General features: G+C 34.3%; 1 long non-coding RNA gene across 1 annotated transcript; it reads left to right on the forward strand.

Annotated features, from left to right (window-relative positions):
• Positions 1 to 10593: 10593 nt before the first annotated feature.
• On the forward strand, positions 10594 to 11247 carry LOC110863763. Its single transcript, XR_002549345.2, has 3 exons — positions 10594 to 10783; positions 10872 to 10950; positions 11033 to 11247. It is a non-coding gene; the product is annotated as an uncharacterized LOC110863763 (long non-coding RNA).
• The last annotated feature ends 2461 nt before the right edge of the window (positions 11248 to 13708 follow it).

Here is a 13708-nt window from a genome sequence, read left to right on the forward strand (position 1 = left end):
ATAATAATGACGTTTGATACAGATTTGTTTTCTAAACTAGCTATAAAAATATATGGTCGGATTAACTAATTTGCGAAATAGTTGTAAAATATAAAAGGTTAACGGGTGGAAGGACCGATCATCAGTTCGGTTTTACGTGTTTCTTTCTTTTTTTTTTTTTACTTTTTTAAAGAGTAAAATGCACGGATAGTCCTTGTGGTTTGTCAAAGTAACACCTATAGTCCCCAACTTTTCAAAATTACAATCGTGCTCCCTGTGGTTTAACAAGTTGTTACTCAGATAGTCCCTAGAGTGGATGACCGTTAGTTATCTCAGTTAAGTGGGTTTGAAATGACATAATTACCCTTGCTAAAAGAAAAACAATTAAAAATATCTGAATTAACTTATTATTATTATTATTATAGTGTAGGCCCATACCCCTGTTTTCCTCACCCCGGCCACCATTTGTCGACAACCACCACCGGACCATCACCATCACAGCATGAACCACCACCACCTGGTCCACCAACATTACACCATGAACCAAAACAAAACTTGCAACAATCTCAAAGCAAATTGCAATCACCAATCATCTCTTTCTAACTGAATCTCTTCATAAAAAATAATCAGATCCAAACCTGATTTTAAACAATCTTTGTCCAACTTTTTAGTTCTCTTCTCGGATGAAACCCGCAACTAATCCCATCGGCAGATAACTCATCAATCAGAACTCGTCTCTGGTGTGTAATTTTGCTTCCGGTAGTGAAGACGGTGATGCACGGTGGTGGTGGACGATAAAAATTAAATGGCGGCTGAGTCAATTTATTAAACATGAAGGAGGAACAAAGATATTCTTGTATAAAGCTTTCGTAAAAAGGTTTTGGAATCAAGCATTTCGCACAGACATACATAGCAGTAACTCATCAGTCACCATTGATAAAAATCTGCACCTTCTCTCTCTGAGGTAACTTACTCTTTGCTCTTTTCTTCGATAACTTGTTGCAGAATCGTTATTCTCACGTTGCTCAGTAATGAATTTCTATTTTGTCAGATGAAGTATTAGGGTTTATGTACAAAATACTCCCAAATTCTTAATGAAATTAGCGTTTTTTACTCCGAAATAGTAGATTAACGATAATTAAATGGAATTCAATGGTGGTGGTGGTCAGAGGGAGTTGGGGATTAGATTGCAGGTTGGGGTTTCAGGTGGTGGTTTTTGTGTTGTTGGGTCGAGTTGGGGAAGATGATGGCGGCTGAGGTTAGTTGTATCTGTTGGTTGTTAGAGTAGATGGTGGATCTAAGGAATTTTATTTAGAATAGATGGGTCTTGGTACTTTTCTTAGAATCCGGGTTAGCTATACACTTCATATGTTTCTAGCGATTCACATGGCATCGTGTCAAGATGGAACCCTCCGAAGAATCCTTCGGAAATCAGAAGCTTCCTAGGACTTGCGGGGAGGTTGCAGGTGGATGGAGAATAAGACCGTGGGGTATGGTGGGGCGGGGGTTTGGGGCATGGGTTGACACGTGTAACTTGAAGAACTCAATACACAAACCCAAGTTGTAAGGGGTATGGTGGGCGTGGCTGGGCTGGCGTGGCCAAGCCACATCATTTTTTTAATATACATATATATATATATATTTATAACCATTAAAATCTACATAAACATACATAATAATTATCAAAATAAAAAACAATCATTCTTCGTCGGTTTCGAACCCAGGAATCGTTGAAACATGATCCACCAAATCAGATCGAAGGTTGTGATGTATATCCCTTTACTTGATCAAAAATTCATTTGACGCTTTATCTTCGTCTGTAATTGTTACGTTACCTGGTTGGGGTCATCATCATCATAGTAGGTAACGACCGCTCTACCTTCATCATCCAAAATCATGTTGTGAAGAATGATACATGCGTACATCACATTTCCAATCTGATCCTTGTCCCATAGTCGACAAGGCATTGCCAATATTCGCCACCTTTTCTTCAAAACACCGAATGCTCGCTCGACGTCTTTATGTGCAGCCATTTGAACCCTGTTAAACTTTAATCTCTTTGGATCTATGGTACCATGTCTTGTGAACGATTTTACGAAAACCCCACACTCTGGGTAAATCCCATCAACTAGGTAGTACCCATACACGTACTCAACCCCGTTTACAAAGAAAGTTCCTTTGGGTCCTATACCATTTATTTGATCATTGAAAGGGGCAAGTGGTTTATGATGGTAATATCATTATGTGAACCTGTCATACCGAAAAACGCATGCCATATCCAAAGATCTTGGGACGCAACCACTTCAAGCATGATGGCTGGCATCCCGTGAAATCCACTCGTGTGAGCGCCTTGCCATGCGGTAGGACAAAGTTCCCAAAGCCATTTCATACAATCTAAACTACCTAGCATCCTGGGTAGCCCATGATAATCTGCGTGATGTTCCAATTTTGTTGCATGTCACTGAACGAGGGCTTTCTCAAATATCTTTTCCTATAAAGTTCTAAAATACACGAACAAAAGTTGTGAAGACTTTCTCTAGCTACACGTGTAGACATTTTTAAATAGTCATCCATAATGTCCGAACTATTGTTGTACGCTAACTGCCTAAGTGCGGTCGTGACCTTTTGCCACTTACTAAATCCTAATTGCCCGGTTACATCCGGTTTTTGTTGGAAATAAACATACTTCTCCTCAAGATCTCTAGATATCCTTAAAAATAAGTTTCTACTCATACTTCTCCACAATAGCTTTCACTACCGTCGCGGTCGTTTGTAGAAATATTTCCGCACCATCGTCAGATGATGATGACAATTCACTTGAACTTGAAGAAGTCATGGCAAGATTGTGTTTTATGTGTTTGATATTGTGTGAGAAAAATGTTAAATATTGTAAGGTATTTATAAAGGAAATTTTTTTTAAATGCCCCAACGGCTAGTTTGGTTTGGCCATTGAGAGCCCGCCATGTCATAGTCATAGACCCGCCCACGTCCGGCTTTAAACTCCTGTCCCTTGGGCCACACCCCAACCCAAGTCCACCCAGGTTGGTTGCTTGGGCGTTTTCAGCCAACCCACGCCCCAACCCAAGCTCCATACCCCACAGTCTAAGGGTAGGATAGGGTAGGGTGGGGTGGGGGTGGTTTAATATACTTAAATTAAAAAAAAGTGAGCTCCACTTATAACTCTTTTAATTTAAATGTTTTCTCTTTTAGCAAGGGTAATTATGTCATTTCACACATACTTAACTGAGATAACTAACAGTCATCCACTCTAGGGACTATTCGAGTAACAACTTGTTAAATCACAGGAAGCACGGGTGTAATTTTGAAAAGTTGAGGACTATATGTGTTACTTTGACAAACCACAGGTACTATCCGTGTATTTTATTTTTTTAATTTGAAGGTTTTTCTCTAAACTGAAACTGGTAGAAGTGCTTAATTTATGATTGGTTACTCTTAGCTATGAAATATGACCTAGTTGTTCACTAGTAAGAGAACAAAAGTGTTACATATTCGGTATTCCTAGTAGTTTTCTCCTTATTTGTGTATTTTATTTTCTTTACTTGAGACCTGGTTGTTCACTAGTAAGAGAACAAAATCCATAATATGTTGAAGTGTTACATATTCGGTATTCCTAGTAGTTTTCTCCTTATTTGTGTATTTTTTACATGAGGTTGTTTTTTTCCTCTAAAAAATCAGTACTATATTATTTAATACATTATAGTACTTCACAACCTTAAAAATTGTTGAAAATTTTGTGAAAATAGCATTTTTCACAAATATAAGAAAAGTTTTTTTCCTAACTTTGGACTAGAAATAAATATAACAAATTGAGGTGTTTTGATATATTTATTTGTGGGTTTGTGTTCTATGTTGGAAGAGCTTTGCAAAGAACTAAACCATGTCCAAAACGGAGCTAAGATGAATGAGATATCGATACTCAAAGTTTGGTGGTTGAAACATTGAATGCTGAAAAATTGAGAAAATGGCACCTTATCCCACATAGGAGGAGAGATGAAACTTAAAGGGGTATTTAAGTGGGAACTCTCAATCCTTAGGGTCTGTTTGGTATGGGGTAATGGAATAGAAGAAGGAATGGAATGGACGAGGTAATGGAATGGACGAGGGAATGCAATGGATCATTACCATTCCATGTCTTGTTTGGTTACCATGTGTGAATGGAATGAGTTATTATTGTGTATTGTTCGGTAGGCAAGAAAAACGGAGTAATAAAATCAGCGGTGAGTGGTGGTGGTGGTCGTGGTCGTGGTCGGTGGTAGTGATTGTGGGTGGTTATAGGTGGCGGTGGTGGGTGTCAGCGGCGGCGATGGGTGGTGGTGGCGGCGAGTGGCGGTGCGGCGGCGATGACCAGTGGTGGTGGTGGCAAGGTGGTCGTTGGTGGTAGGTGGAAGCAGAGATGGTGGTTGGTGGCGGCGGCGACGATTGATGGTGGCGGTGGCAGTGGCGTCGACGATGGTGGTGGGCGACGGCGGCGAGTGTCGTTAGCGGTTGGTCGCACCTGTGGGTGATAACGGTGGCGAGTGGGTGGCGGCGGCGGTGGTGGCTGTCGGGGTGAGGTGGTGGCGGGTGGCGGCGATGGCGTCGGTGGTGGGTGGTGGTGGTGGGTTGTGGCGAAGGTGGTGGGTTGTGGTGTTGTTGATGAATGGTGCAAGAGGGGATGGAATGGAAAAAAAACATGGGGGGTGGAAGGAATGATTTTGAGGGAATGGAATGCATTTTGGAATGGGTGATTCCATTCCATTGACCAACCAAACACCCTTTTCTTCATTCTCTCGTAATCATCCATTCCATTCCACCTCTCATTCCTGCATACCAAACACTACCTTATTGTTTCATGGAAGCATACACTAAATGTACTCGCGAAGGGGAGCACCCTAACTCTCACTCACGCACGCGTGGCGTGGGCGATGGGCGTAATGTGGCGCTTTTATGGCGCACTTTGCACCAGTGTGACTTGCGCGCGCAGAAGCTTTTAGACATTAATGACTGAGCACTTTCAGTTCAGCATTCGAAACTGACGAGTCAACGGTTTCAACTGAGAATTAAATAACGAATTAAATTGCATTGAAGACATTTAATGCAATTTAATTCTCTCCTTTAATTCGGTTTTGGCTGTTTCATTTCAGATGCTGTATAAATACATCTCTTCCACAGCAGAAGGACACCGGCAACTACACAACATATGCAAACAATCATTCTCTCCACATTTCTGATCTCGTTCTTACTTGCTTCAAGGTAGAATTCGGGTTCCTGTGCCAGCTCCGGCAGTACATACTGCTTCGTTGTTGTACCCTGAGAAATAAAACGAGTGCTTTTGGGAGACTTGGAATTTGTTTTAAGGGAAGCGTGTTGAACACGTGCCTCAGCCATATTGTATTTATGTTTCTTCTTCATTCTTGTATTTCCTTTATTTCAGTTGTAATTGTACTTGTTTTTCCAGCTTTCTTATTTCTGTATTGTAATTATTTAATAAAAATTGTTTTTATTTTATTTAATTACGCGAATGGTTCCTACAAAAGTTTCGAATCAAACTAACTTCTATAAAAAGTTACATGTTTTAAATAGTCGATAAGCTCAATTCCTGAAATGAAAATGTAATAGTTGTTTGATTTAGTTTGGTTTTATTTCTAAAATAGTATATTTTTACTTTAAGGTTAAAGGGTGTGGGGGTCATAGTTGGGACATGATTCGTCACACAGAAACATGAATGAAAGACTATACCACCACTTCCCTAATCCACCATGGTTTGCATGGATTAAACCATGGCAACCATGATCTTACTTTCCATTTTTCAGTAATCATTTCCTTTTTCTCTAGAGAAAAATAAATTAAAATAAATAAGGGGATAATGGTTTGGGTCATGATCACAACCTTAGGTCTTGTTTAATAGGGCGGCATATCACGGGAGATTCCAGCATAGCGCCCCATAGTGCCGCAGAACACCGGTACGGGGCAGGGCTATGGGGGTGAAAATGGTGGAGCCGCAATGACAATAACGGCGTGATCATTCTTCCCAACTCACACACACATATATACATACATATGTATGTATAATTGAAGGGGTTATATAACCCCCTTACCACCACACCCTCTTGTGATATAAAGCGCTATAAAGTCCATCTCTTACGCGTTTCGCCACTTGTCGCATAATGTCCCACAAGGGGCTTTATGACTACACATGGCCTTAGGATAGTGGATTTGAATTGTGGATTAGAGGTGGGTGACATGGCACTAACGTGGAGGTTCATTTAAGGCTGGCAAATCGTGTCTTAACAGGTTTAACAGATTTCTGACGGCGCGCACAACATAAGTTTCAAACATGATTACGACTCGTTTAACTACTTTCCACCTCATGTTTATAAAACAGTTTTATGTTTTATGTACAAAGATGAATAAATGATAGATCCTAACATTGTAATTTTAATTATTTTAAAAATTAAAAAAGTCAAAGGGTGTATTTTTCAGTCAAACAGGTCTAATCGTGTCTTAACAGGTACCCAATTGCCAGCCCATTGTGGTTAATGCCCATTTCATTTATTATTTTCCATTATTTTTCTTCTCTTTGGGCATTATTATAGAAATGCCCCTCACTCTTCATGCCCCTATAATGCCCATGAGTAATGGTGTAAGGGCATTATCAAAATCTTTCATGCCCTTATAAAGCCCCATTACATATGTTCTAATAATGTTTATGGATTTTAAGTACGAAATTTGTGTTGACATAGTTTGTTATTTATTTGGGCCGATTTAATCTCTTTTTTATATATAATTCAGATGATGTTCAATGAAAATAATTAATTGTAGTTTAGGTTTTATCTTAATTAAACAAATGAGGACCAATGAGAAGTTGCCATCTGTGCAAAAGTGCAAGAATATGTTCTTGCCAATGTGGAGGTGAGTCATCAAAAGGCACTATAGGTCACAAGTGGCATTTATGCCTATCCAAGAATTATTCAAACAGCACTTAACTTTGTTTAGTTGGAAATGTGCAAAGTTGATGGTGCATTTGAACCACCAATTAAGGCATATATTTTTAAACTAGATATTTAAATACCCACTAGCATTATATTAATAATGTTGTTTCGGTTTGATTTTAATTAATTAATATAGTGGTATAAAATAATGTCTAAACTCTAAAGCATAAAGAAACGAAAAAATAACTCTTATATGTATATATCATATGAGATTATAGCAAAGATATTGGTTTAATAATGTTAGTCATTTTAATATGTTGGGCTACAAATTTATGTTTTATATGTTTTATTATGGGTCAAAAATTAAGTATTTAATATGGGTAGACGTGTTATCATGTCTAATACACACCTAAAGGGTTTTCTTTGCGTATCAAAATCTTTAATTCAGATACATTTAAACAAAGTAAGCATAGTCCAGTCTTTAAGAACATTTAAAGTAAAGATAACATACCGGTTAGTGAGTTCTAGTTCTGCAGAAGCCGAAGAACTTGATTATAGCCTAAAATCCAATTATAGTATATGGTAAATGAAAAATGCATTAGAATATTAGATGGATCACAAATAGCTTTTAAGTATAAAAACATGTCTAGTGCGGACTAAAGCCTTTTGTGTGCATAACAGACCTCCTAAGAGTTTTGCAACTCTCACACTATCAAGTATCAACATTGAAGTTTACCACGTTCTATAGGCCCCGAAAGTGTTTTATATGTCGAATATTGCGTATATTGATAAAAGGCCCCAAAAATTAGTTTATACGTTGATGCTAAAACCCAATCAAATATTAAATACCCAACAACCGAAATTAAAGGCCCAATCACATGAAAATAAGGCCCAATCGCATGAAGTTATGGCGGGTCGTGGGGCTGTGTGAAGGCGTGATTGCTTGAATGTTATGCGCCGCCCGCATTCAGGGCGCTAAACCGAATATTTCTTAGTTTAATAACATGTACGTCTTTATTTCGGTTAGTTATACATGCTACTTATAACACGATCTCAAAAAAGATCATCGGATTAACCAATTAAAGAAAAACAGTACCACATTTATGATAAAAAAATAACTAAAACGATGGCAAGCGTGTAATTTAGAGTTTGGGGCAAAACAATAGTTTGTCAGGACGGATTAGCGTGTGCTAGACAACTGTTTGGCACGAACAAAAACAAAATTAGTCAACCAAGTAAAATAAAACACTACCAAAGTCGGGAGGTGTAAACATCAACGGCTATGCTTTTCAGTAGTAGTAATAATAATAATTGTAATTTTACTTGTCTTGCGTCAAAAAAAAAAAATGAAGCAAGATTGCAATTTTTTGCTGGGGTAAAATCGTAATTTTGAAATGGAGGTAAAATAATATTTTGAACCGAGGGCAAATCGTATTTTTTTAACTGCGGGCAAATTCGTAATTTCTAGCTGAGGGCAAAACCAAATATTTATTTGAACTGGGGGCGAAATCGTAATTTTAAACTGGGAACGAAATCGTAATTTGGCAGGACTTTAGCTGGGTGCAAAACCATAATTTTATTTTGAACCGTGGGCAAAATCGTATTTTTTAACTGAGGGCAAAATCATAAATTTAAGCAGGGAACAAAACCAAAATTTTATTTTGAAACGGAGGGCAAATTCGTAATTTTAAACTTGAGATAAAATTGTAACCTGGCAACACCTATAAATAATTATTATATGCAGGGACAAATTCGTAATATTAAAATTGAGATAAAATTGTAATTTGACAAGACCTGTAAATAACTATTATAAAAAAATAACCGTAAAAAATGGCCAACCACATTTATCGACTATTTCCGCCGACACTCATGTATGTAGTTGTTGAAAATTTGGGTGAACATGTTTGTTGATTTTGAATATCTAGTGGTATAAAACCACTCATGTGATTATGACATCAAAGGATCCGGTTACCAAACGAGTGTAAAACTAACTATTGATAGGTGTATGTAAGTTGTAGGAATACGAGTATCTATATATATTCTAAAGTTTAGTTATATGTTCTATTTTAAAACCAAAATTTATGGTTGTTTTAAATGCATCATCCTATAAAAATCCTATTAATTGCATTTAATTTATATTAAATAAATAAGAGATAAGATAAAAAATAAAATAAAATAATTATATATCAATAATCATTAAAATTAATATCATCAATAACACATTATACTAAATAATATATTATAGATAAAGGTAGATTAGTTTAAAGTTAACTTTGATCTTAATTTGTTTTAATAATTGGTTTAAAGATAATTATTCCAAACTTATGATTATTCTATAAAATGATCTTTGACAAGGTAACCATAAATTTAAATTTCGAAGTAACTAATATATTAAAAGTAGCTCAAATATAATTCGTAATAAAAACACAACAATATATTTTCAAAGAAAACATATAATAAAAAAAATAGGTAAAGGGATCCAAATGATATCAAATATTAAGAACTTATCCATGATATTAGTATCAGAATTTAATAGATTAAGATAAAATTTAAACCGAAATATCATAAGTATCATAAAAATATCATTAAATTAAAGTTAAAAAGTAAAGAAAAGAATTATTATTATAATATTAAAATAATAAAAATATATAAAAAACTATATATATTATTAAAATATTAAAATTACTATTTGTACCGATACCAAACAAGACCGTACCGGTATTTTCGATACCAGTACCGGTTGACACCAACCTTATTCCACTCCGTGATACTAAAAAATCATTAAATTAAAGTTAAACAGTAAAAAAAAAGGAATTATTATTATAATATTAAAATAATAAAAGTATTAAAATAACTATTTATATATATATATATATATATTCTAATATATTATTAACAAGATTTTGGCTAAATTAATTAGATTATTATAAATAATAATAATAATTTACAAATAAAACAACACAATTTGCAACAAAGCAATGCATGAAACACCATATTAACATATAGTACAGTACATTAATGCTAGAACCTAATCTATACTATATTATAAAGCATTTCATAAGGATACCAACCAAATTTAAGTAATTACAATCTTTTATACTTATGGTACAACAACTTAATGATGTTAGTAAGGGGTGAAATGGTCTTTCTACATTAATATTAAAAAATAAAAAAATAATTATCTATATCTATATCTATCTATCTATACTATATTATAAAGCATTTCATAAGGATACCAACCAAATTTAAGTAATTACAATCTTTTATACTTATGGTACAACAACTTAATGATGTTAGTAAGGGGTGAAATGGTCTTTCTACATTAATATTAAAAAATAAAAAAATAATTAAATGAGAATATAATCACAATTAATTATAATAATACAATAATAAGTTCGGTTCTTAAATGCAATTAATAAACGAAACCTATTGGGATAAACCGCAAAAGCACTCCAAAGGTCCAATTTCAATCAATATGTAATAAATTTGACCGATTAAGGAATCTCCTATCATTGCTATAAATTCACCATTTCACTCAACATCAACTCCTTTGTCTACTATTGTGCGAGTTAGAGTCGAAAAGAAAGAGATAAGAAAGAGATAAGTTAATATGAAATTTATTTATCTTGGTGGAAAGGTGTGTTCTTTTATACCCATTTCAACATTTATTCGAAAAAACTTTGGTTTGTTTCTTAAAATATTCAAATGGGATAACAGTTTTCTTTTACATAATCTATGAGTTTATATTGATGTTTTATTATGTTTTTGGTGATTTAGTGGTTTTTTTTTTCAAATTATGATTTTATATTACATATAAAGTATACACACAGGTTATTGGATACAAAAAGACAGACACTTCATACTTCATCAAGGTACCCTTGCATGACTATAGTATCTGGAACCATTTACCAATGTATTGTTTAATTGTTCATAAATTTATAGTCTTTTTCCTTTTTGCAGCTTCATGTATATGGAGGTGTAAAAGGGTGGATACGAGAAAAGTTATTCATTTGGAGATAGACATTTATTTGGCCTATTGGTATTTCCTTTTTTAATTTCTACTTTACTATTTTTTTTAAACATATGATGCTTTTGTGTGATTTAATTGATACTATATATAGGCAATATAGATGCAGAGGAAATATTTGAGGAGGTATTGTTTGACAGGATTGGGCAGCAAATTTTAAGGGCTCGGATGTTTTCAACCCGCGCAAAAGATTTAAATTGATTGCGTTTATCTATACTATCGTATAAAGCATTTCACAAGGGTTCCAACCAAATTTAAATAATTGCAACATATTATGCTTATAGTACAACAACTCAATGAAGTTAGTAAAGGGAGTTAGTCTTTCTACATGAGTATAAATTGATAAATACAATTAAATTGATAACTTTATAAATTAAGTATTGTTAAATACTTGATAAAGAATTAAATCATTTGACTTAGTTGAACATCATCACCTTCCTCATATTTACATTGCTTTTCCATTTCAAGTTCTCCGTAACCGATTACTTGATTGAATTTTATAATTAAGTCATTATTATTTGGTTTAGTAATTGCTAAACATCATACAAATAAGGTTACAACCTTTTTTGCAATTTTATCAGATAGTTGATGAACATCATATGAAATAAAAATAAAAAAATAATAATAATAATAATAATAATAATAATTAAATATAAAAAAACTTAATCAACGTTATTATGAATTTAATTATAACTATAAATGGTTTTAAAACTTAAAAGATGCTAACCAATTAGAAACGAAAATTACTAAAAGGTAATTTCATGGGGTATTATTATCTATAATACCTAATAATTGCAACAATAATGATTAAATAATGAACTTAATTACAGATGGTTTAAAACTCAAAAGAATGCTCTTTGCATCTTACATCAAGTCTCATGGAATAAGGTTTAAATGATAACTATTGCATAATTAGGAACCACTTTTTAGCCCTTGGATCGTATTTTGATGGTTGAGACCTTTAAGTGCAATATCTATATCTCTAAGATGAAGATAATGTATGGTAATGAAGATTTGGAGCAGCAAGAGGTAAAAACAGCCAGAATTTTTCCTTTTATAAATTCGATTCGATTCGTGAGTGTTAGTGTGTGTGTTTATATTGATTAGGGTTTCATCAAATGCAATGTGAGGGTTTCCAATCGGTGTTTATACAAATAATATAGAACCCAATTTTTATGTATGTGTATGTAGTGTGTAGTATGGGGTCTTGCTTACCTCATTCAAGGAATAACAATGAAAGACAGGGGTCATTGATTTCGAAAAACTCCGCCCCTTTGTTCGCCTTCTTCCTGATTTTAAGTTACGGTGAGTCAATTTCCTTTTTTCTGATTCTAATCGATTAAGAACTATACGTGATTAACCAACGAATTGTGGTAGATTTTATGTCTCTATTGCAGTATTTGGATTGAATTGACTGTTGCAATTTAATAATCGTCAGTTATAGTTCGTTTTTTGAATATAGAGAAACACTGACTTATTTAAGGTGCTTGATTTGGGTGAATAGTAGCAATATAAACTGCTATTGTAATTTGGTGTGATATTCAATTCAATATCAGCAACCTAATCAAATTGTTCCCTAAACATAGAGTAAATGTGTTCACCAGCAAGGTAATAATATGTACTAATTTTCAATTATAAGAGACTTCTAATAAGGAAATATAGCTATTAGGTTATGTCAAGGTAAGCATAGTTTATAAAGAATATGTTGCAGAATAAAGTTAATACAACATTTTAGTAATAAATAATAAACTGCTTTCTTATCTATAAAAGGGAACAAAACCTGCAATTTGACTTTTAGATGTCAAAACTGAATTTATATGTGTATGTGCATGTAGTATAATATATATATTTAACATCTATTTTACACTATCTAAAACAATAAAAAAGAAAAAATAAAAATAAAAAAATTTGAAAACTGTGACGTCTTTTGAAGAGGGTTGAGAAACCACACGTCCATAGAATTGAAGTTTTGTGAGACCACATGTGGTGGGGCGCAAACCTCTCTCAAAGCGTCTTAAAAACGCGGGGGAACACTGTACCCTCGTGCGTTTTGGGCCTTTTTTTGACTGGTAGTGCTACCACAAAGCGCCGAACGAGGAGTGGACTTTGGTCAAAATAACCATGGTCAAACGGCTAACTTTAAAAAAAACCGGTTTTTGTTTTAAAAATCTATACTATATTCGCACTTTCGTACCGTGTCACGCACTATCTATATCAGTCGTCGTTCCAGGAAAAAACAATAACTATTATGCATGTCGTGCATCGCACGGGTGTTCCCCCTAGTACGATGTATTAAGAAATAAAAGACGAACTTTAATGCTAAAATAATAGTTATATTCTGGTCCCACTAATCCCAAGACGAAAAAGAAGCCCAAGAAAATCAAAAGGTAAACTCTAATTTTAGAATAAACTAGAATTGCGTCCCGCCGCAATGCGGCGGGGATTCTTTAGTTATAACTAAGTCGATCTAGGATTCGTACGTTATGTTAAACCTATCAAACAGGAAAAAATAGACGATGTAAAAACGTTCACCCACACACGCATGTTGCGTCGTGTTAACTCGCAAAATTTAGAACGAAACGTTAAATCAAAGACGCACGTTGCGATGTGTTTAGTCACAAAATTTAGAACCAAGCATAAAGCGAAAAATTTACGGAAAATGAAAACTATTAAGGGCCAAAGTTGAAAGTAAAAAAAGTTATGAGGATAGATTGCAAAAGATAAAAAGTTTGAGGTTAAAAGTAAAAACAAATTGTTTTGAATTAAAAGT

Source organism: Helianthus annuus, chromosome 6 (genome assembly GCF_002127325.2).
Source record: "Helianthus annuus cultivar XRQ/B chromosome 6, HanXRQr2.0-SUNRISE, whole genome shotgun sequence".
Lineage (NCBI taxonomy): Eukaryota > Viridiplantae > Streptophyta > Magnoliopsida > Asterales > Asteraceae > Helianthus > Helianthus annuus.